Consider the following 20821-nt stretch of genomic DNA (forward strand, 5'->3'; position numbering starts at 1 on the left):
AAGGCAGAGAGTAATGGATGCCTTTATTTAGCACCTACTATGTCTGTCACTTAATACTACATTGCCAAATGTCTTGAGTACAATCTGGTCCATGGTGGATGCTTATTAAATACTGACTAATTAAAGTACGACAGGTGATTTATATATGTATTACATCTGATCCCATGGTGGGTACTATTCTAACCGGTAGATAGAGGAGGAAACAAGGCTAAGGAAAGGTGAATAGTTACCTCTCGGTTATACAGCTACTAAATAGCAGAGGCCGAGTCTGAGCCCAGGTCCGTCTGACCCACACTGCACATTCTTTCCTTCTTACTAGGCTGTCTTGGGAGGCCTTAGTAAAGGCATGCTGAATGAAAATTAGGAAGAGAGTCCTGGGAGTGCAGAGAAAGGAGCAGATGAAAGGAGCAAGAGTTTTCAAGAAAGCAACACAGATAAAATTAATTGGGAGGCAATTTTCCTTTTCTTCCTCTTCACAGCTTGATTATGCCAGGAAAGGGGACTCTGAAGAAAGGGTAAAGTTGCTGCGTTATATGTTGATGGGGTCCCTTATAATCTCATTTAAAGTCTTTAAACTCCTAGATGGCTTCATCACACATGCCCCGAAGGCACAATCATTCTTATGAAGACCAAATCAAAGGTAGAGCAAGAGGGAGAGGAACAAGGACTCTAGATGCAGAAAGTTATCAGAAGGCGCCTCAAACTGGAACCCAAAAGTTGTAACTGCAGTGTCTTGTCTTTGCTACATGCTTTACAGTATACAAAACACTTTCCCGTAAGTCATTGCTATCAATCCATCTCTGAAGGACGTGGGACGAATGTAAATATAGGAAGCCTATGGGGTGCCAAGGTGGCTCAGTTGGTTAAGTGTCTGCCTCCTGTTTTTGGCTCAGGTCGTGATCTCTCAGTTTGTGAAATTGAGGCCCGCGTGGGGCTTGAGCCTGCTTGGGATTCTCTCTCTCTGTCCATCTCTCTCTGCCCCTTCCCCACTCATGCTCTCTCTCTCAAAATAAATAAATTAACATTAAAAAAAATATATAGGGAGACTAAAGCTTAGAGAAGTTAGGCGACTTACCTGAAGGTCACAGAGTAGAAAGTAATGATGGGGCTAGAATTTTTATATTCCGATCCTTTGAGGGCTTTTCCCGCAGATACATATTCAAATTCAGAGTGACATGAGCAATGAAGGATCTATCATCACTTTAGTAAAAACTTGATTTTTCAAAAATTTGATGCTTTTATTTGACTCTCTCTTGTGGATGAACAATCTTTTCTCTTGCTTGAGAGACACTCAATCCCTCTTTGCACTTTGTAAGATTAATCAGCTCCTGAAATGAGACAAAAAGTACTTTCTACAAGAATAACAATAAATAGATTAACCTTATTTTCACTCTTGAAGCTGATGTCAATTTGATCTGATTTGTTCATTTTATTATGAACATTGTGATCTCCAGGATAATGAAGAGAACAAATCATAAAAAGTTTTCTGATTCATGGCGATCTGGGTACGAATCCAACTGTTTGCCTCCAATATAGAGATCAGCCACTTTTCTAGAGCACAAGACTCTGCAGGTCAAATAAGGGTCATAATAATAGCACTGAGTGGTGTATTTCTGTGACTTTTGCCTACAGCTGCTATTGTAGAACTTTCACCTTCCCTTGTAAGTCCCCACGCCTGTATTCCATATAATTTTGAGAATATCTTTGATGTACCCACAAATGCATCCGTTGAGCTGTCACATAGAAGTCACCATTTTCTTTTAACTTTTCTGAAATCTACGCTTAAGGCCTCTGAGACTTGTCAAGCAGGCAATATCTCCCAGGGGCGCTAGACTTTGGGTGCTAGACAACAGTGTCACGACTCTTGGTGATACTTAATGGGTATCTGAGTTTGGGTGACTGATACTTGCAATCCAGGGCACTGATGTCTGTCTGTCCAAAGGGGTTGCCAAGAGCTCCAAAGAGTACAAGCCCATGGTGGCTGAGTCACTTTCTCTGAACTTCGTACTACAAGATTCCAAAGCAGACTTCCTGATGCTTCCAACCTCTTCTAGACACTCAAGTGACGCAGTTCTTTCTGTTGTCACTCCTGGAGGGCCCAGAAATGAGTCCTTGGGGAGTGGGCCAGACACCTACCCATGTGGGCTTTAATCACCCCTCCTCCCCGCTGGGGAGACACTGCTCTCACCCACGCCCTCTCTTTCTCCATGGTCACTTCTCTGCCAGGAAGCTCCTCAGATCCTCGTGCGAATTTCCTCCTGGAGCCCCGCTTCCCCTGCCTGGCTCTTTATCAAAACATTTTTAAAGAGTCGAATTCACACAGATATCTGCTCCTTTGCAGTAACTTCCTATTAACCACTCTAAAACTATCAGCATTATCATTATTTATCCCCCCCCATTAAAAAAATTAAGTTTTTTACTACCCCCGAAATTGCAGCCTAGGGAGTTCAGTGGTTAGTGTATGACTACACTCGGGGAACAAAAGGCTCCTTTCCAATTAAAGTTAATAGTGGGATAACTTCAGACACACAAAGGGAGAAAAAGGCACTTATGAGTCATGGTGAGTTCAAAAGGAAAGCGTTAAGGTGGAATCACAGAGCATCATGGGAAGGGCTATTCAAGCCACCATGTCAAAAAGGCTGATTAACAGCCGTTCCCAGTCGGCCTGATCACCAGGGAGTCTTACTGATAAAATTATTTCCCCTCCAGAGAGAATCTCCCTGAACGGAATAAATGTTTCACTTCTGAATAGGAATCATGAAAAGGCAGGGGGATGGTGGCGGCAAGAATAAAGAGCTACATTCATGGAGCGATCAGCAAAGTGTAACCTGATCTTGTTTATCACTTCTCACCCCCTCAAGGAAGTAGAAATTTATACTTTGTTTTAAGTCATTCCAGTGCCAGCATCTCAAGTGACTTTTTGCAGCTACATAGTTAGTAAGGCTAACATATAAGGGAAGGCCATTCCAGGTTATTTAAAATATTATTTCACTGTCTCACAACTTTCGAGTTACTATTTTTTTTTTTTTTTTTTTTTTTTTTTTATATGAAATTTATTGACAAATTAGTTTCCATACAACACCCAGTGCTCATCCCAAAAGGTGCCCTCCTCAATACCCATCACCCACCCTCTCCTCCCTCCCACCCCCCCATCAACCCTCAGTTTGTTCTCAGTTTTTAAGAGTCTCTTATGCTTTGGCTCTCTCCCACTTTAACCTGTTTTTTTTTTTTTTCCTTCCCCTCCCCCATGGGTTCCTGTTAATTTCTCAGGATCCACCTAAGAGTGAAACCATATGGTATCTGTCTTTCTCTGTATGGCTTATTTCACTTAGCATCACACTCTCCAGTTCCATCCACGTTGCTACAAAAGGCCATATTTCATTTTTTCTCATTGCCACGTAATATTCCATTGTGTATATAAACCACAATTTCTTTATCCATTCATCAGTTGATGGACATTTAGGCTCTTTCCATAATTTGGCTATTGTTGAGAGTGCTGCTATGAACATTGGGGTACAAGTGGCCCTATGCATCAGTACTCCTGTATCCCTTGGATAAATTCCTAGCAGTGCTATTGCTGGGTCATAGGGTAGGTCTATTTTTAATTTTCTGAGGAACCTCCACACTGCTTTCCAGAGCGGCTGCACCAATTTGCATTCCCACCAACAGTGCAAGAGGGTTCCCGTTTCTCCACATCCTCTCCAGCATCTAGAGTCTCCTGATTTGTTCATTTTGGCCACTCTGACTGGCGTGAGGTGATACCTGAGTGTGGTTTTGATTTGTATTTCCCTGATAAGGAGCGACGCTGAACATCTTTTCATGTGCCTGTTGGCCATCCGGATGTCTTCTTTAGAGAAGTGTCTATTCATGTTTTCTGCCCATTTCTTCACTGGGTTATTTGTTTTTCGGGTGTGGAGTTTGGTGAGCTCTTTATAGATTTTGGATACTAGCCCTTTGTCCGATATGTCATTTGCGAATATCTTTTCCCATTCCGTTGGTTGCCTTTTAGTTTTGTTGGTTGTTTCCTTTGCTGTGCAGAAGCTTTTTATCTTCATAAGGTCCCAGTAATTCACTTTTGCTTTTAATTCCCTTGCCTTTGGGGATGTGTCGAGTAAGAGATTGCTACGGCTGAGGTCAGAGAGGTCTTTTCCTGCTTTCTCCTCTAAGGTTTTGATGGTTTCCTGTCTCACATTTAGGTCCTTTATCCATTTGGAGTTTATTTTTGTGAATGGTGTGAGAAAGTGGTCTAGTTTCAACCTTCTGCATGTTGCTGTCCAGTTCTCCCAGCACCATTTGTTAAAGAGACTGTCTTTTTTCCATTGGATGTTCTTTCCTGCTTTGTCAAAGATGAGTTGGCCATACGTTTGTGGGTCTAGTTCTGGGGTTTCTATTCTATTCCATTGGTCTATGTGTCTGTTTCTGTGCCAATACCATGCTGTCTTGATGATGACAGCTTTGTAGTAGAGGCTAAAGTCTGGGATTGTGATGCCTCCTGCTTTGGTCTTCTTCTTCAAAATTCCTTTGGCTATTCGGGGCCTTTTGTGGTTCCATATGAATTTTAGGATTGCTTGTTCTAGTTTTGAGAAGAATGCTGGTGCAATTTTGATTGGGATTGCATTGAATGTGTAGATAGCTTTGGGTAGTATTGACATTTTGACAATGTTTATTTTTCCAATCCATGAGCAGGGAATGTCTTTCCATTTCTTTAAATCTTCTTCAATTTCCTTCATAAGCTTTCTATAGTTTTCAGCATACAGATCCTTTACATCTTTGGTTAGATTTATTCCTAGGTATTTTATGCTTCTTGGTGCAATTGTGAATGGGATCAGTTTCTTTATTTGTCTTTCTGTTGCTTCATTGTTAGTGTATAAGAATGCAACTGATTTCTGTACATTGATTTTGTATCCTGCAACTTTGCTGAATTCATGTATCAGTTCTAGTAGACTTTTGGTGGAGTCTATCGGATTTTCCATGTATAATATCATGTCATCTGCAAAAAGCGAAAGCTTGACTTCGTCTTTGCCAATTTTGATGCCTTTGATTTCCTTTTGTTGTCTGATTGCTGATGCTAGAACTTCCAGCACTATGTTAAACAGCAGCGGTGAGAGTGGGCATCCTTGTCGTGTTCCTGATCTCAGGGAAAAAGCTCTCAGTTTTTCCCCGTTGAGGATGATGTTAGCTGTGGGCTTTTCATAAATGGCTTTTATGATCTTTAAGTATGTTCCTTCTATCCCGACTTTCTCAAGGGTTTTTATTAAGAAAGGGTGCTGGATTTTGTCAAAGGCCTTTTCTGCATCGATTGACAGGATCATATGGTTCTTCTCTTTTTTTTTGTTGATGTGATGTATCACATTGATTGATTTGCGGATGTTGAACCAGCCCTGCATCCCAGGAATGAATCCCACTTGATCATGGTGAATAATTCTTTTTATATGCCGTTGAATTCGATTTGCTAGTATCTTATTGAGAATTTTTGCATCCGTATTCATCAGGGATATTGGCCTGTAGTTCTCTTTTTTTACTGGGTCTCTGTCTGGTTTAGGAATCAAAGTAATACTGGCTTCATAGAATGAGTCTGGAAGTTTTCCTTCCCTTTCTATTTCTTGGAATAGCTTGAGAAGGATAGGTATTATCTCTGCTTTAAACGTCTGGTAGAACTCCCCTGGGAAGCCATCTGGTCCTGGACTCTTATTTGTTGGGAGATTTTTGATAATCGATTCAATTTCTTCGCTGGTTATGGGTCTGTTCAAGCTTTCTATTTCCTCCTGATTGAGTTTTGGAAGAGTGTGGGTGTTCAGGAATTTGTCCATTTCTTCCAGGTTGTCCAATTTGTTGGCATATAATTTTTCATAGTATTCCCTGATAATTGTTTGTATCTCTGAGGGATTGGTTGTAATAATTCCATTTTCATTCATGATTTTATCTATTTGGGTCATTTCCCTTTTCTTTTTGAGAAGCCTGGCTAGAGGTTTGTCAATTTTGTTTATTTTTTCAAAAAACCAACTCTTGGTTTCGTTGATCTGCTCTACAGTTTTTTTAGATTCTATATTGTTTATTTCTGCTCTGATCTTTATTATTTCTCTTCTTCTGCTGGGTTTAGGCTGCCTTTGCTGTTCTGCTTCTAGTTCCTTTAGGTGTGCTGTTAGATTTTGTATTTGGGATTTTTCTTGTTTCTTGAGATAGGCCTGGATTGCAATGTATTTTCCTCTCAGGACTGCCTTCGCTGCGTCCCAAAGCGTTTGGATTGTTGTATTTTCATTTTCGTTTGTTTCCATATATTTTTTAATTTCTTCTCTAATTGCCTGGTTGACCCACTCATTCGTTAGTAGGGTGTTCTTTAACCTCCATGCCTTTGGAGGTTTTCCAGACTTTTTCCTGTGGTTGATTTCAAGCTTCATAGCATTGTGGTCTGAAAGTATGCATGGTATAATTTCAATTCTTGTAAACTTATGAAGGGCTGTTTTGTGACCCAGTATATGATCTATCTTGGAGAATGTTCCATGTGCACTCGAGAAGAAAGTATATTCTGTTGCTTTGGGATGCAGAGTTCTAAATATATCTGTTAAGTCCATCTGATCCAATGTCTCATTCAGGGCCCTTGTTTCTTTATTGACCGTGTGTCTAGATGATCTGTCCATTTCTGTAAGTGGGGTGTTAAAGTCCCCTGCAATTACCACATTCTTATCAATAAGGTTGCTTATGTTTATGAGTAATTGTTTTATATATTTGGGGGCTCCGGTATTCGGCGCATAGACATTTATAATTGTTAGCTCTTCCTGATGGATAGACCCTGTAACTATTATATAATGTCCTTCTTCATCTCTTGTTACAGCCTTTAATTTAAAGTCTAGTTTGTCTGATATAAGTATGGCTACTCCAGCTTTCTTTTGGCTTCCAGTCGCATGATAAATAGTTCTCCATCCCCTCACTCTCAATCTAAAGGTGTCCTCAGGTCTAAAATGAGTCTCTTGTAGACAGCAAATAGATGGGTCTTGTTTTTTTATCCATTCTGATACCCTATGTCTTTTGGTTGGTGCATTTAATCCATTTACATTCAGTGTTATTATAGAAAGATACGGGTTGAGAGTCATTGTGATGTCTGTATGTTTTATGCTTGTAGTGATGTCTCTGGGACTTTGTCTCACAGGATCCCCCTTAGGATCTCTTGTAGGGCTGGTTTAGTGGTGACAAATTCCTTCAGTTTTTGCTTGTTTGGGAAGACCTTTATCTCTCCTTCTATTCTAAATGACAGACTTGCTGGATAAAGGATTCTCGGCTGCATATTTTTTCTGTCTAGCACCCTGAAAATCTCGTGCCAATTCTTTCTGGCCTGCCAAGTTTCAAAAGAGAGATCAGTCACGAGTCTTATAGGTCTCCCTTTATATGTGAGGGCACGTTTATCCCTTGCTGCTTTCAGAATTTTCTCTTTATCCTTGTATTTTGCCAGTTTCACTATGATATGTCGTGCAGAAGATCGATTCAAGTTACGTCTGAAGGGAGTTCTCTGTGCCTCTTGGATTTCAATGCCTTTTTCCTTCCCCAGTTCAGGGAAGTTCTCAGCTATTATTTCTTCAAGTACCCCTTCAGCACCTTTCCCTCTCTCTTCCTCCTCTGGGATACCAATTATGCGTATATTATTTCTTTTTAGTGTATCACTTAGTTCTCTGATTTTCCCCTCATACTCCTGGATTTTTTTATCTCTCTTTTTCTCAGCTTCCTCTTTTTCCATAACTTTATCCTCTAGTTCACCTATTCTCTCCTCTGCCTCTTCAAGCCGAGCTGTGGTGGTTTCCATTTTGTTATGCATTTCGTTTAAAGCGTTTTTCAGCTCCTCGTGACTGTTCCTTAGTCTCTTGATCTCTGTAGCAAGAGATTCTCTGCTGTCCTGTATACTGTTTTCAAGCCCAGCAATTAATTTTATGACTATTATTCTAAATTCACTTTCTGTTATATTATTTAAATCCTTTTTGATCAGCTCATTAGCTGTTGTTATTTCCTGGAGATTCTTCTGAGGGGAATTCTTCCGCTTGGTCATTTTGGATAGTCCCTGGCGTGGTGAGGACCTGCAGGGCACTTCCCCTCTGTTGTGGTGTATAACTGGAGTTGGTGGGCGGGGCGCAGTCAGACCTGATGTCTGCCCCCAGCCCACCGCTGGGGCCACAGTCAGACTGGTGTGTGCCTTCTCTTCCCCTCTCCTAGGGGCGGGATTCACTGTGGGGTGGTGTGGCCCGTCTGGGCTACTTGCACACTGCCAGGCTTGTGATGCTGGGGATCTGGCGTATTAGCTGGGGTGGGTAGGCAAGGTGCACGGGGGCAGGAGGGGCAGGCTTAGATCGCTTCTCCTTAGGTGATCCTCTTCAGGAGGGGCCCTGTGGCAGCGGGAGGGAGTCAGATCCGCTGCCGGAGGTTTGGCTCCGCAGAAGCACAGAGTTGGGTGTTTGCGCGGAGCGAGCAAGTTCCCTGGCAGGAACTGGTTCTCTTTGGGATTTTGGCTGGGGGATGGGCGGGGGAGATGGCGCTGGCGAGCGCCTTTGTTCCCCACCAAGCTGAGCTCTGTCGTCAGGGGGCTCAGCAGCTCTCCCTCCCTTTGTCCTCCAGCCTTCCCGCTTTCCGAGCAGAGCTGTTCACTTATGACCTCCCAGACGCTAAGTCGCGCTTGTTGTGGGAACACAGTCCGTCAGGCCCCTCCGCTTTTGCCAGCCAGACTCGGGGGCTCTGCTTGGCCGGCGAGCCGCCCCTCCGCCCCGGCTCCCTCCCGCCAGTCCGTGGAGCGCGCACTGCCTCGCAGCCCTTCCTACCCTCTTCCGTGGGCCTCTCGTCTGCGTTTGGCTCCGGCGACTCCGTTCTGCTAATCCTCTGGCGGTTTTCTGGGTTATTTAGGCAGGTGTAGGTGGAATCTAAGTGATCAGCAGGACGCGCGGTGAGCCCAGCGTCCTCCTAAGCCGCCATCTTGCCGCTTCTATCCTCGAGTTACTATTTTTAATAACATGTTAATAAATCCCGTTGTGCATGAAGGTTTAAACAGCTGAATTTTTGTAGTAATTTAACAATATTTTGAAATTCTTTAAAAAAATTTTTTTTTCATTTATTTATTTTTGAGAGAGAGCACAAGTGGGGAGGATCAGAGAGAGAAAGAGATAGAATCTGAAGTAGGCTCCAGGCTCCGAGCTGTCAGCACAGAGCTCAACGTGGGGCTCGAACTCACAGACTGTGAGATCATGACCGGAGCTGAAGTCAGACGTTTAATCCACTGAGCCACCCAGGTGCCCCAACAGTATTTTGAAATTCTTACTGGGAATGTTTCTTCTTCCTTGGATCCGCTTGTTTTAATACGTGCATACTGCCTGATTTCTTTTAAACAAGGTGTCATTTTAAGTCTCTGTAAGAAACAAGCAAAGAGCACGCAGCATACATAGGAAATGAGACAAGCCACCAGGAAAAACTGTACAGTGAGGAAAAAGGGCATTTGTGTGCCACATAGGAGCACTTTCTTTAAAGGGCCAATATGTCGTTCCTGAGTACTATAAATATGTCATCACTCTAGTGAAATGATAATCAAGTATTTGTGACCGCGTATTTGTTACCATGGCAACAAACCATGACATCATAAGCTCAAGTGACTGACATAATTGTAGGCGGCAGCTGGACAATGAGGGAAGGCATCTCATACATATCTATTTCTGCCTGCCACAGCTGAAATAACATTTTATGAAATGAACTGCAATAAAACCATGTAGAAGAAAATATGTTGATGGTCGATGTCTGCAGGTACAGCAAAGGACCTCCTCAAATCTTTACCGAATATGGGATTCTTTTACGGTGAAGCACCATCTTACATAAGCACAGTTTTTGCCAAGGGAGTCCAATTAAAAACTTGCCAATGATCTTGTGGGACACCTACACTTGGGGTCTTCCAGAGAAAGAACTGGGAAATTTGGGCAGGAGCCGGGAAGTCAGCTGTAAGAGAAAATGGATGCTGTGGCTCTCAGCCGGCGGAGTGAGGACAGCGATGGCATAGGGGGAGGGCCAGAGTGGCCCCATCCTGCTGTGACCAGTAGGTACAGTAAGGCAGTAGAACCTGCTCTAACAGAGAGTATGTGGTAGGAGGACAGCTGAATAGAACAAGAGGGTGGGGTGGATGTGGATATAGAGCTCAGCTGGACTTCAGCAACTTTTGGTGTCCAAGAGTTCATTTTGAACACTGGTATTTGAATTTTCTAGATTGTTCTCTTCTTCCTAGTGCAAATTCTTTCTGCTTCTCCTCAAAATCTTTACCAGTTATTTCTCTGAGCTTCAGAGAGAGTGTCACCTGGGCTCAGAAACAAATGTGCTCGAAAATCCAGATTGCTTGTGGGGTTTGCTCTCTGCAAATTATCGGAGGGAAGTACTCAGACAGCAAGGTTGGCCATGGTCAGTGGGAATATGCCCTGCCTGCTCCTGCCAGTACACCCACTCTCCATGGAAATGCAGGCTGGCCACTAGTGTTTCCCACAATGCTTAGTGGTGCTAACACTGCATGGCAGAGTGATGTGGTGGGGAGGAAGATGGCCCCACCTATGCTCAGGAACTCACAAAATCTCTCAAGAAAACTGACTGATATCCAGCTTACCAAAGTGTTCAACATACAGTAAAACCTTGGATTATAAGTAACCTTTTCTGCAAGTGTTCCACAAGACGAGCAAACATTTCTAATACATTTTAACTTGATAAACAAGCGATGTCTTGCAATAGGAGTAGTATGTGAAGCCTAATGTCACATGATCACATCTGAGCCAATTGTTCTGGAAATTCACTTTGGTATATGAGTGCTTCGGATTGCAAGCCTGTTCCTAGAATGAATTATGCTCGCAAACCAAAGTTTTACTGTAGTACAAAGTAGGGGCAGATATTATGCCAGCTCATGTTATCCTTCTCTCCTCTACCTGTGTCTTTGGCACCATACACAGACCTCTTTACATGTATTCTAGGATAAGAAAAAAAACACCCATCATACACATTGACTATGTGAAGGGCCCCAGGCCAGAGGGAGAGAGGACAGTGGGGTGGGGATTGGCCTGGACCCATAAACTCAATCTCTGTTTAAGCATAGCTGTCCCCATGATGGCTTCAGCGTTTCAGGCTTCACCATCAAAGCAACTGATTCTTTCCCTAGATCCAAATCCTCATGTGAAATTTGCTATTAGATCTCTCTAATTCTATCCCCAGTCTACATCCAAAGTTACTGTTGTTCATTCCTGGAAAGCACGACATTTTCTTTCTTGGTCCTTTCTTGGCCACCTGGACCGTGAATCCACCGCTGCCCCTCACGCTACCTGCGCATATTGTGTTCAATAGCTTTCTTCTATTTGGAACGCAGAATAACCCTCTTACCTACGCCAAACCCAATGCCCTCACAGATTTCTTCATTCTCCCTCCGAGCTCCCAGCTAAAGGTTGATCAGCTCACCTCTTCATTTTTAAAAACCGCATACCTCAACTTTCATGTGAAGAGTGTATGTTGTGCTTCTAACAAGAGACTAATGTATCCCCCCCAGGGGGAGGCATACATTCCAGGTCCCAACCCACATTATACATTTTAAAGTCAATGTGACGGTGCCATGACTCTGACATGTAACAGTCGACCTTCTACCCTCTGTCAGGTACCTTCAAACGGGTGTTGTTTGGCATTTTTTGCCCTATTCCCAAGTTCTTCCTTGACTAACAATTTTTTTTTTATTGATTTCATAGATTTGGTTAAAGTCACAGAATCTCTTGAGAATTACGAATCATCTCCTCTGAAAAATGTACATATTCTCATATTCATATTGTGTTTGGTTTTACAAACCCTTGAAGTCCTTACTTGGGCTATAGCTTTATCATCCCTGAACTGGATCCTTTTCGGGATTTGGAGTTTAAATTAGCCTTCTCTACTGCTTGCCTATAGAAATCATTGCTGACCTAAAAGCAGTGGTGAGTGCTGGCATAGACCTTCCTTTCCGTTCATTAAGTAAACTAAGTACCACGAGGCCAAATATCTGTGACAAGAAAGAAAAATGATTAAGTTGATACATTGGGTTATCTTGATTCTACTGTAGCAGTTATTAACCTATTTTGCATAACAGAGCTTGCCTTGGGTAAAGGTTTCAGTGAGAACGAGTGAATAAAAATGTGGCTACATGTCCATAAGTTTACATTTCAAACACATGGCCAAAATGCAAGGTTCAAATAGCATTCTCCTATGCTGACAACTTAGCAAGGTCTTAGGCTCGGTCCAAACATCAGGGTAACTGAATCGTGATTTATGAATTTGCTAGCTCCGCCTCACTGGGATACTTGGGTATCTTTTTTCATTTGGGATTGGGAGTCAGCTAAGCATTCCTGTTGCAGAACCGGTGAACACGTGTATTCCATGGAGTCAAATCCTGGTAGGTGCTGGCTCCCCTACTATGAACCCCACCGGGCTTGGTTTGTGAATTCTGGCCCAGGCAGTATAAAGAGTATGCAACCAGAATGGTGGAGGTAAAGTGCAATTGAGTATTCCTCCTTGGTGAATCATTTCTGGGAGCAAAGTCTAAAAATTGATTTAGTGTCTATATCCCAGATAACAATTCAAAATGAATCCTTTAACCCTAAGTAATGGCTTTTATCTATTAGTTTGGGGAAGATGCCTCCTCCTGTGTACATTTGAAATTTCTTTAGAAATGCGTATATGATAGGAAATGCCTACAGGCTTTTCTCAGGGCCCCAGTAGATTCAGAAGTCAATGGCCCACCCATGGAAGCCATCTTCAGAGGCCTCAGTTGAGGGCTGGCTTCTAGCTTGAGACTTTGGGGTGAAAATTTCAGGAGTTTCTCACTGTTTTCCCTGCTTCCTGTGTCTGATAGGCTGGATCTCCTGGAAGTTCAGCGTGTTGAGTGGATTCTTACAACATTGTCCAACACTCATCTTACAGCTGAGAAAACAGTGGTTCGGTGGAATGAAATGGTTTGTCTAAAATTACTTAGTTCTGACTGATTCTTCTCACTTCTTCTTTGACTGTGTTCATCACTCCCCCCAGCCCCCAACCAGCGCACACAAAACAGATCAAAACCTGTTTTCCTTGGGGCGCCTGGGTGGCGCAGTCGGTTAAGTGTCCGACTTCAGCCAGGTCAAGATCTCGCGGTCCGTGAGTTCGAGCCCCGCGTCAGGCTCTGGGCTGATGGCTCAGAGCCTGGAGCCTGTTTCCGATTCTGTGTCTCCCTCTCTCTCTGCCCCTCCCCCGTTCATGCGCTGTCTCTCTCTGTCCCAAAAATGGATAAACGTTGAAAAAAAAATTAAAAAAAAAAAAAAAACCTGTTTTCCTTTTAATACTTTTTTTCCTCCCCTAGTGTGAATAGAGTATTTGCAAAAAAAAAAAAAAAAAAAAAAAAAAAAAAGTTACTCCATGTGTGTATAGCAAAGATATTCTCCGGTAATCTCAATTTATAGTTTATCTTTGACATTTTTTTTTTGTTATTTTTCTGTGTGTGCAAGTGTGAGAATAAACGGAATGGTCACTTCAAGGGGCCAAGTTAAGAATATTTCAAAAACAATCAAATAAAAAACAAAAAATCTAGTTTTTCATCCATCTACATTATTAAAAAAAAATCCATATGCAGAGTCTTGTGAATAATTACATCGTGTCTTTGAGGTTAACTAAGTGTTAGATGACCAAAGTCACCAAAAAAATGCTTTCAGAGGCTGCCAAAGTCAGCAGGGCACCAGCGGGCATGTGTGGCTCTCTCCTTTGGAAAATATGTTTCAGACAGTGATGAAAACGTAAACCACATAAACCATTCGGTTTCTAAGAGAACAAGTTTTGGGAAACCATGTTTTGGAATAAAGCCTCAATTTTCCATTTCACAACAAAGCTCTCCAAAGAAACGTTTTAAAACGTTTTAAAATTATAAGGGATACTGAGGCTAGCATGCATAAAGAAGGCTCAAAAAAAGAAAACACAAGCCTTGTTTAATCACGAAGGACTCGATTGCCCAACCAGCAGAACTGGTGTTATAAAGTCCCTCTCTCCTGCTTCACAAAACCCCAACAGCCAGCCATAACTTTCAGTTCAGAGCTCCACGAAATTTCACTCCTAGAGATTAAACTCCAGAATTTTATTAAAAGTGAAATTCTCATGAAAGAGAAAACACTAGGCTGTCTACTAATAGTAACTGTTTTTAAGCATTGGTGTTGCTAAGCAATTAGCGTGGGAGCATGTGGACACTTACAAGAGTCAAAGGGAAAAGTTACAGAACAGAGACTTTTGGAGACATGGAAATATTGTGGCCATTTTAGGGAGTCACATAAGGATGATGAAGCCAGGACATCCCCGTCCTTACTACTGCAAGGACAAGGTGGCTAACAGGGTGGGGATTGGAACTCTCTGAGGTCCCCACTGAGCAGCCCTGGGCAAATAACTAGCCTCTCCGAGCCTCAGTTTCCTGCTATATAAAGTGAAATTATACCTGTCTTCTATCTAAGAGCACGATTAGGACTCACAAATGTGATAACAAATGGAAGCATGATTAATCAGTTACTAAGTGCTATTCAGTCATAAGGATAAGCTTCCACATGATTTTGTTCTTTTCACTTTGTAATTAGAATTTATTTTTTTGAAAGATTAAAAAGGACAGAACAAACTGTAAATGGTTTGGACGTATTATTCTATTGCAGCAATGAATTGAAATGCTTTTCTCTTTTGTTATATTAAATAGACATTGAATCATTAAAAATGATTGAAAAATCAATGTCTATCCAGTTTTAATATATAAAAGCAATGTAGGGGAAAATCTGAAGGTTCACCCAGAAACATGAAAATGTGCGATATGAAAGAAGAGGTCATTACTTTAAAATTATTACAACTAAGCGTCGTTACAATGCTCTGCATGTGTGTTCCCATTAACTTGATTACCATCAAATTTGAAAACAAACCACTCAGGCATACAACATATCCATTTCACAGCACTTGTGCAACCTTGGCGCACGTTTTTTCCTGTAAAGGTGAAAAATACAGAGAAAGACCTAACTCTGAATGCAGAGCACCTCCCCCGCTCGTTAGAGGACACACACTCAGCCATCACTTGGACAGACTGGTAACATCCTCAAATCCTCTGGCGGATGTTCCGGTAAATAGTAGAAGTGTAATTAGCAGGGTCAAAAGGCAAATTTTGTCATGCTCCATGTCCAGACCAACACTTCTCTAGGCAGAAAACAACTAATAGAGAGGACTTTGGGGACACGTGTGTGAATGACAGAGCTAGAATCTGGTTATTTAGCATCGGGTATACCCAGAACAAATCCAGGGGGACTGTGAACGGCAGCACCTGATTCTGTCTCACGCCCATGCTTCTCCCCCTCCTCCTGTCATATGTGTAACGAAACTGCTCTGATTTCCCAGGGGTGAATGTTTATCTTGAACCTGAGTAATTTGCAAACGGAGAGTCTGTCTGAGCATTTTCAAATTGACCTCGAGGATTCCCAGGAAATTTTGTGTTGAGTCACAAGTTTCCCTTAGGTCAAGAACTCATTCTCAAGGTCAAGAACATTTGCAGTCTGGCATACTTGATCAATTTTTCCAACTTTCCTGTGGTTGATTAAGGTCTGATTTAGTCAGTTCTTGGTTTTCCCTGGTTAGTGTCCCAAGTCAATTGCAGGCAGCATTCAGTATAATTACACCCTTCCATTAAATAATTCTTTTTTGTTTCCTGAGACTTTTTATAAGTGAGCTGTGTGTTGACATTTAAAATTTGAGTTGGGGAAGAGTGGATATTTGCAGCTGCCCCTGCTTTGGTGTGGATTTCTTTTATAAAATGTTTAAGAAAAGGCATAGCTATCACCAGGGTGCGTGTCCTGAAAACACATGGAACACTATGTCTGAGCCGGAGGAATTTTAGGGTTTATTTGGTCCAAATTCTCAGATTGGAAATGGGACTCAGACAAGTGTTTGGCCCAAGAATTTGATGCCGTGTGGCAGATAAAGGGCAAGAACTAGATTCCCAGTTGTTGGTCCTATAATCATTCCACTGTATCACTCCTAACAGAAGAGGGGAAGAGATTATGAAGGATTCATCTATTGCTTCATATTGACTCTGAAATATTAAATTGTTTCTCTGTGTAGTAGCTGCTGTTGACATCTCACCCATATTTCTTAGCAATCACGGTTTGTAGGACTGCTGAGCTGTTACTTCCCCCTGGAAGCTTCTATGACTCTGGGCCTGAGGGCTTCTAGGAGATGCTCTCAAGAGTAGCCCTTAGCCAATGATGGTCTGATAAGTTGTCCTTTAAAATGGGAAAATTCTGAGGGTAGTTCTAAATCGTCTCCCCGATGGCCGCAGCGGGATGGAGTCCCAGTGACCTGCTCATTAACGCATACTCTGGGCTGCCTTCTCTGCTGTCTCACTTCCACACTCCCCGTGGCAGGTAGAATAATGGCCCCCAAGCATGTGTGCATCCTAATTCCTGGAACCTGTGAGTACATTACCCTACAGGGCAGAGGGGACTTTGTAGATGAGATTAAAGTTTTGGGACTTGACACAGGGAGATCATGCCAGATTATCTAGGTGGACTCGATGTAATGGCATGAGTCTTTGAAAGTTGAGAACCTTTCCCAGCTGTGGTGAGAAAGAAAGATGAGAGGGTGTGGGGGGTCAGAGAGATGCAACACTGCTGGCTTTGAAGGTAGGGACCACCATCTCCAAGTGGAAGAAGGGGACCAGGAGCCAAGGAACACAGGTGGTCTCTAGAAGCTGCAAAAGGCAAGGGGTGCTGACACCTCAATTTTAGCCTAGTAAGATCCGTGTCAGACTTCTGACCTACAGAACTATGAAATAATTAATTTGTGTTCTTTTAAGCCACTACATACGTGATAATTTACTAGGACAGCAATGGAAAGCTAATTCATTCCTTTACTCATTTCAGAATTAAAAAAAATGTTAATGTTTCTTTATCTTTTAATTAATTAATTAATTTGTTTATTTATTTATTTATTTAGAGGGAGCAAGCTGGGGAGGGGATAGAGAGATGGAGAGAGAGATCCCAAGCAGGCTCCACACTGTCAGCGCAGAGCCTGACATGGGGCTTGAACCCATGAACCGTGAGATCATGACCTGAGCAGAAAACAAGAGTCTGTCGCTTAGCCAACTAGGCCACCCAGACACCCGTCTACTCATTCCGGAATTACCTCTGAAATAAACCCCTTGCATTTAAACCCTTGTCTCAAGGTCTGTTTCTTGGGGCAATCCACTTTACAAGGTGCTATATGAAGCCCTCTATTTCTACCTATTCTTTATATATCTTAGCTCTTCAGTCAGGAATTAGACTCTTGTGTTTCTTAATGTGCTTCTTATGATTTAGTATAATGTCTAGCAATAACCAAATGTTATATAAATATGTGTTCATTCAATTGAAGGAATAAAAACACCCATTAATGAAGTTCAGCAACTATATATGCAGTCACGTGATGGAGTAGAAGTGGATGCTTAGGGCAATTCTATCTTAAACACCCTAGTGGTGGCAATTGCATTTCTGTTCTGCTTTATGGCAATATTCAGAGTTTCTAGTACTAAGTCATAAACTTGTAGTAGTAAGTCTAGTACTACGTACCAATCAAAGAGGCAACTTGTTCTGTATCAGACAGCAAGGACTGTTGAAATTAGCTTAAACATATACCTTGTACATTATGTTTGAATTCATGACTTTGTTTGAAATAATAAGCACTCAGTAATTTTTCTTTTAGTGGGAACACCCTAGTAAACAGTCTTGATTTTATTTGAAACCACGACTCCTGCAACTTTTAGAAGTTTGCCAGGCAGATCCCAGCTGTGCTGTAGACCCTGTGTTAGGCATTACAAGTGTTCACCAGTGTTTCATTCTCCTTTTCTGAGCTCATACAAGGCTGCATTTCCCAATTCCTGTGGTCGGACAGGGCTATGAGATTAGTTCCGAGTCAATGTGCCCCTCTGGGCTGAAGCACTTAATTGTCAGTATGATACCTTCTCCTCACTTTCTTTTTTAAATAATAATCAAGGAGGCTGTGTGTTGCAGATGTTGTAGCTTCCAGGGTATGGAACTGCTTTCAGTCTGGACAAGGTATGGAGGACGCTTCCTCTGGAGATTGGGCTGGGTTTGCAACGGGCTTTGCACCAAGAAGAAATAAGTTATTTGTGTGCTGAACCACTGAGATTTTGAAGTTGATCCTCAGCATAACCTAGCTTAGATAGTTAACCCCCTACTAGGGTTACAATAATTATGGGTAATGCCTCTCCGAAAGATCAGGGAAGGAAAGGTAGTCTGTGTGAATGGTGCCCCCATGCATGTGACCTTGGATGTGTATAAATTAGTAAGGATACTCAAGTTGGATAAGTAAAATCTGGGTGAAGAAATGTATATACATTTTATGAGCTACCACATATCTCACAAGAACAAAGATGGCGTAAGCCTACCTAATGTTTACAGTATCAAAATCAGATTACTAGTGAGCCACACAGCCTTTGCTAAGCTACCAACAGAATGTCACCGTCAAGAGACCGGGACCTCACAACAGTGAAACCGTTGACATAGTTCACTTTTTCACACAATGCATGTGATGCCCATGTATATAGGTAAGGAATAGTAACTCAGTGCATGTGTCAGCCTGAACGAGAACATGCAGTTAATTGGAAACTGGAGTTTTTAGATAAGTTTACCGTATCAGCTGTTCTTTTGATCAATTCTACTCAGTTTCAGGGTGCCTCTCTTCTGAGTGAAACCATGATGGGTCACTCATACGGTATACTCAGCGGAAGCCAAGTCAGTCTTTGCGGAGCATTCATTTTGGGTTCCAAATTATGTGTTTGCTCTGAGAGGCCCTGAGGCAATGAACTCGCAACGCACTTAAGCACCTGGATCAGGGTTTCTCAACTTGGCACTGTTGACATTTGGGGCCAGATAATTCTTTGTTGCAGAGGAACGTCCTGTGAACTGTAGGATGTTTAGCAGCATCTCTGGTCTCTACCCACTAGATGCCAGTAGCTCCCTTAGTTGTGACAGTCAAAAAGTCTCCAGATATTGCCACATGTCTCCCAAGGAAGTAAAATCACCCCTGGTGAGAATCACAGGCTTAGGGAGATAACCCTTGGGGGTAAAGAATTACTTGATTCCAATGCATAGTACGTCATAAACAAGATACACATTGAAATTAAATTCAAATCTGATGGTACCAATAACTGTAATGAAGTGACAGGAAAGGTAACTGGAGTGCTTCACGGAGGGGAGAGGGAAGAGCCTCTGCTCTACAGCAGAAAGTACTTCCAGAGTTTCAGTTAGTGTTTGTAAAGCTAGTATTGCTAAAATATTTTATGGCAGCAACTCATGCTTCCATAAACATACACTGATGTCATTTTCATCTCTGCAGGTAAATTGGGGGTACAGTATGGTGGTTCCTTGTTTCTCCTTTGGTTATGTATTTCAGTTTCCTTAATTCTCATGTTCTTCCTAGTCTTTCACTCCCTTCTTCCTCTTCTTTTCTCCTGACCCTTTGCTTTTCTCTTGTACCTCTGACTTTTTCCTCCCACTCATTAGAACATAAGGGCAATGGCAGTGGTGGCAATAGGGGATGTTTGTTGGGTATTCATCTGTCATTCACATCCTCTTCCCCATTCCTAATGGCACCCAGATTTTCCTTTGGCAGTTTAGCAGCCATAATTTTGCGTAGGATCTACTCCAGTGGTCATCTCCCTGTGTGAACTTGGACCAGCCCTAGCCAGACTAATTCCATTGCAATAGCTCCACTTATCAGTTCAGTGACTGGTGTATAGCCCATAATAAGCCAAATAATGATCAACTTTCTCCTGGTCAAAGTGATTGGTTCAGAAGTAGGCAAGTGAATGGAATAGAACCAATAAAATGAAAGCCAGAAATTTTGACTGTTGTCGGAAGACAAGGTCTATCTTCTGGAAAATGTGGTATGAGGTGTTATAATTGCTATGGTTCTCAATGCTAACATGCAGGATGGAATTCACACATGGAAGTAGGAAAGATCAGAGAGAATGAGAGAGAAATGGGGTGTTCTGCCTTCCTCCCTCTCCCTCAACTCTATTGACCAGTTGAGTGAAGAAGAAAAATCACAGCCCTGGTTTATGGATGAGTCTGGACAGTATGTTGATATCAACTGAAAGAAGGATGGATGGCTACATCATGTGCCAAACAGGAGTGTCTATAGACATTGGGGAAGGGAAATACTCTCAGATGGCAGAAGTCTGAACAATACATCCTGTCGTTTACTTTTTCTAGACGATGAGATTGCCAGAGGGGATATTTATCTACACTGCTTTTGGTTGACTTGTAATCCATGCTGGCTTGTCTCAAGGGTCAAGATCTTGGAGATAAAAAGAGTGAACGATGGTGAGGAGAAAGTGTTTTGAAGAGACATGTGGATGGACATGTTGGAATAGGCACAGTGCATGAGGAAATTTGTGTTCCATGTGAATGATTCAACAGAAAGCACTCGCTGCATAGGAGGCTCTCTGGAATCACATAAACAATATGCCCCAGGATTAGGATTGTCCTGTACTATTGTCACATGGCCACTCTGCAGGGGTGGTGCCCAGATAAACCTTGACTGGGAAAGCCCTTGTTATTGGCCCCTTCATAACCTCTATGTCTGCATTGCAGCTTCAAGGCTACGACAGCTCTCTCCTGACGCCAGCACTAAGAATCTTCCCACTAGAGAAAACTACCATTGTTTGAGTACCTACAAGCTATTATTTACTTAATCCTCCCATCATTTCTATAAGGCAAATGTTTTTACAGTTTTTAGATAAGGAAAGCCAAAATTTGAGAGGTAGGTT

At 42.2% G+C, this 20821-nt stretch overlaps 2 long non-coding RNA genes across 2 annotated transcripts; one reads left to right on the forward strand and one right to left on the reverse strand.

Moving 5' to 3' along the window:
* Positions 1-1213: 1213 nt before the first annotated feature.
* LOC111557282 lies at positions 1214-9501 on the reverse strand. The gene is made up of 2 exons (XR_002737228.2): positions 9293-9501; positions 1214-1328 (listed from the first exon to the last, which is right to left on the reverse strand). It is a non-coding gene; the product is annotated as an uncharacterized LOC111557282 (long non-coding RNA).
* Positions 9502-9642: 141 nt separating this feature from the next.
* LOC111557285 lies at positions 9643-12974 on the forward strand. The gene is made up of 2 exons (XR_002737229.2): positions 9643-10054; positions 12863-12974. It is a non-coding gene; the product is annotated as an uncharacterized LOC111557285 (long non-coding RNA).
* The last annotated feature ends 7847 nt before the right edge of the window (positions 12975-20821 follow it).

This window comes from Felis catus, chromosome A2, assembly GCF_018350175.1.
Source record: "Felis catus isolate Fca126 chromosome A2, F.catus_Fca126_mat1.0, whole genome shotgun sequence".
Taxonomy (NCBI): Eukaryota; Metazoa; Chordata; class Mammalia; order Carnivora; family Felidae; genus Felis; species Felis catus.